Source organism: Monopterus albus, unplaced genomic scaffold (assembly GCF_001952655.1).
Source record: "Monopterus albus unplaced genomic scaffold, M_albus_1.0 scaffold30.1, whole genome shotgun sequence".
Lineage (NCBI taxonomy): Eukaryota > Metazoa > Chordata > Actinopteri > Synbranchiformes > Synbranchidae > Monopterus > Monopterus albus.
Genome location: NW_018127910.1, coordinates 1,738,035 through 1,742,114, shown reverse-complemented (window position 1 = coordinate 1,742,114; position 4,080 = coordinate 1,738,035). Strand labels below are relative to the sequence as shown.

The window sequence follows — 4,080 nt, the reverse complement described above, 5'->3', positions numbered from 1 at the left end:
TCAGATATTGTAAAGATTAGTGTTGTTACCGCCTCCAAAGAAATTATGATTTTTCTGCTTGTTCATAACTCAGAAAGTTATAAATGTAGTTTTATCTTTTCTTTCTTTCCTAATTTTTTTCCTTTGGAGAAGTAGGATATGTCCCATGGAATAATCCATCACAGTTTGATGGAGATCCTGATCATCATCCTGCTCCATAATTTTGTGTGTGTGGCATCATGAAGAAAATGATCTGCCTTAGAGGAGATTTGCACTCTCTGAGTGCTGTCTACTTTAGTTTAGCTTTTATGCAAATGGCGTGTTCTTACAAATCATTAAGTGATTATTTGACATAACTTGCATGCCTTCCGCTAGTCCTTATGCCAAAGTGCATCTGTGCAGACTGTGAAGTAGACTAGCATCTATAAGGAATAACTTCCATATATTAATGTTATTAAACAACAAACTGATTTGGAAAAAAAAACCTATTTTTCATTAAAATGTTAGAATATATTTATTTCAAATATTTATCCATAATTATAAGACTTTTTGTCTTAACATTATGTAGGCAAACAACACAGTCACGTTATAAAACATCTACTTGTGTGTTTATTAACAGCTTAAATAAAGATGAAATTTGAGAGTGGCACTTGGAGAGGAAGTAGCTGATTTATGCTAATGAAGGAGTTGGGGTTTAGCTACGCTGGCTGGGAGCCGCCCTTCATTCACCACATGGTTAAACCAAGACTCTACTCGCGCCACTTTCGCAATCTTACTATGATTCCCAAACTCCTAGCAAATCATAATAGTAGCACATGGTTGTATTCTTTGGATTATACGTTCTAGCCGTTACTCAATTTGTGAAGTAATATTTTTTCTTTATCGGTTTTGCAGATATCCCCCGAAACAGTGTGAGTAAACGGTAAGTCTGTACAAGTGAGTGAAGATGGTGGGATTTTTAGAAGCTAGTGTCTTATTACGCGCATGTTATTGGCAAGAAACCTGTTGTTAGCCTTGTCGGGAGATGCGGTAAACGTAAGGAAAGTGAAATGCTCTCCACTCCATGCAACACCGGAGCCATGCTTTCACGTTTACAACAGGGGAAAACGTTTTAATCGCCAGTTTCCGCATTTGAAAACAGTGTTGTAAGGGGCGCATGGCAACCTCTCCTCCATGGCTGGAGAATGTGGGAGATTTGAAAAACATGTGTTGCTACAGCACCTAAAGTCAGTATCTCGGGGAAGTGAGAGGCACTCAAGAAAATAATGCGTTTTCGCACTTTGGTAGTAGCTTGAAGTTATATTCGTGTGCTTGTGTTGTCGACCACACGTAGACAGAATTTTAAGTTTTCACTGAATTTGTGCACAGTGGTGTACACTTGGAAGTAGTGCCTCCAGAACAAAGCAGCAGCACATGAGGTAGCAGCAGGCCGCGCGCCGTTGCTATTTCGCAAGCTGCTAATGCTAACATACCGACGAGTAGATATCGTTAAGTCACGTTAGTTATGTTGGCTTTACTATCTATATTGTGTACTTATGTGGAAATGTAGACGTTTACAAACACCGGGGGTCACATAACCTACAGATAGTTATTCTGTGTTAGCATGTATGAGTAACTAAAGCAGCTAAGTTGGCTAAGATAAGCGAGTGACCTGCTTTGAAGTGGATGGAGAGTGGTAGCCAACTGACTAACGTTAGCCTGCTGACTCAATGCGCCACTAAAGATATTCTCCCCAAATGTTGTTTCTTCTAATATAACTGATCTAAGCTGTATAAGTCTTTATCTAACAACATTTCCGAAAGCGAACCGCACTAAGAGGTCGCACGCGTTAGCCTGTTTGGCCAGCACATGTGTTCATCGGACTGTTTTGATGGAGCCCCGGGTACTACTAGCTTGTTGTGTGCTGGATTCTGTCTCAACTTTGCAGTAGCTGGTGCCACACGCTCGTTGTGCTTTAAGTCATACTGAGCGCACTCTTCACTTGCACCTGATTTCTGTGTGAACTGTCCAGACATTTTACCTGCGTATATTTAGTTACACTTGTATTGCGTTATCGAGTCTACATTTATAAAACGCATAAAATGCGGACTGCTGGGCGCCATGTTAGCGCGTGGGGGAGGGGTAGAGCAATGTGACCGGAGCACAAGTGTTGCTATCCGCAACATTCCTGATCCACACCGAGGTTTCCCGTTGAACTTTGTTAATTAAGACAGACAGTTTCTCCTTTCTTGTAATGAATGTGTCCGAGTCTAACAACGGCAAAGAGTTTCTGGATTGTCTCCCGAACGCCTATTAGCATCAGACCACAGTAGGGGACAATTAGGCGGGTTAACGCTACTGGACAATACCTCGTTCCTCGGGGCTTTGTTTGACTCTAAAATACTATCCATCAGCCCGAAGTCCACAGACACATCTACAGAACTTTTTAATATTGCCGTGGGACTCGTGGCTATCTCAAGTGAAACGCCGACAGTTTTTGGTCTCCAAAAGTTTAGGTTTTATCATGTTATTGGGAACAATCACATGTGGAGCGATAAATTAGTCAAACATTCAAATTTCAGCATTTATGAGGAAATGGGTTAAATTGCTCCTTGTTCAACTGTGTGCACATAGTTTGGATGTACAATTAACTGAGTTCTCTTATGGCCTTACTTTCTTTGAAAATACCTAAAATCACTCAGTGGTTATCAAGCCTTTAATCAGACAAAAATCAATCTGTATTATGAGGATGTCCATTTCTTCCTGTTTTATACCACTGATTTGAGTTTTGGACTATCAGTCCAAGAAAATGAGCACCTTGAGTACATCACCTGGCCCTTAATGAATGTCTGTCTGATAGGCTTTTTAAGAAAATACATTTCTTGATATGTTGTACACTGATAAATTATTAAATTCAATGCTTTTAGTTGATACTGAGAAGTGGTTAAGCCCTGAATTGCTGACATTTTTCTGATGTTATGTTTCATTTGTGCTTGCAGACATCTGTGCAGATCTGTATCTCCTGGAAAGCCCCCATTATGGATTTAAAGGAATCCTAATTAGGTCTGTGAATGAAAACTCCCCATGAACATTGAGAGGTCAGTGTAGTGCCAAAGTGCTTACAGTGCAGGTAGTTTTATAAGATCTACTGCAGTGAAGGCACTTTCAGCACTGTTCTGATGATAACTAAAGCAGCTGCTTCTGCACAGACACAGCTGGGTTATGCCAGTCCTGAATCCAAATATGCATGCGCTAGGACTTTGTCTCCATTCTGATGTGAGGTTCAATGCCCTGCTAGGACTTTCAGCATTTAATAATTAACTACCATGGAGTGCAGATCAAATAATGTCAAGTTGAGCTTTGTTTAGTCTTGTGTTTTTGCAGATGGGCTTTTCTGAGAAATCATTACGTGGGTATTAGACATAACTTGCTTTTCTTCCTCTAGTTCTTATGCTAAGGTGCATCTAGTGCAGATAGTGAACTAGACGAGCACCTACTGCCCTAAGTGCTCCTTCTGGCATACGGTGCTGGAACTCTCACCTGCTCTGTAGCTGTAAGCTGTTTGTGTGTGTGTGTGTGTGTGTGTGTGTGTGTAGTTGTGTGTGTGCGTGAGAGCGTCTGCTTCAAGTGCAGGAATAGATCTCTGACAAACGGGAGTGCGGAGGGGTATGCAACTGTCAGTGTTGTTTGAAAAGCCAGAGGAGAGTTAATCTGAGAGTCACTCCACCTTGTGTTTGATATTCTCAGCGTCTCGGCTCAGCCTGCGTTGCGCCGCTGTGTTCTGCTTTGAGCAGTTACTCCACTTTTTCAAAATACATATGAGCTCTTTCTTTTTGGTTGACTTACAGAAGCACATCGAGGGCCACAGAACTGGAGTCAGATTCCTTGAGTTTTAACATACTTGGCAGTAAAGATTCTGATTCCCTTTGGCTTTCATTTATAGCTGTTTGTTCAATGAGTAACATTCATGTTGCTCAGACACACTACCAGTCAAAGGTTTGGACGCACTTTCCCATTCGATTTAATGCGAAAGTGTGTCCAAAGCTTTGACAGATAGTGTATCTTATTACACACTAAATAAAACCAGTGTGTGGTTCATTACTGCTGTCTGAAAATAATTTA

At 41.0% G+C, this 4,080-nt stretch overlaps 1 protein-coding gene across 2 annotated transcripts in view; it reads left to right on the top strand.

Moving 5' to 3' along the window:
* Positions 1 to 671: 671 nt before the first annotated feature.
* The window catches only part of LOC109958127 (glypican-6), a 103,311-nt gene continuing 99,902 nt past the window's right edge, over positions 672 to 4,080 (top strand). Inside the window, exon 1 of one of the 2 annotated variants that reach the window (XM_020596520.1) lies at positions 672 to 901. The gene's annotated coding sequence lies outside the window, so the exon portion shown is untranslated. Of the gene's footprint in view, positions 902 to 2,836; positions 3,022 to 4,080 lie in introns of those variants that run through there. The other variant, XM_020596518.1, reaches the window with a different exon arrangement.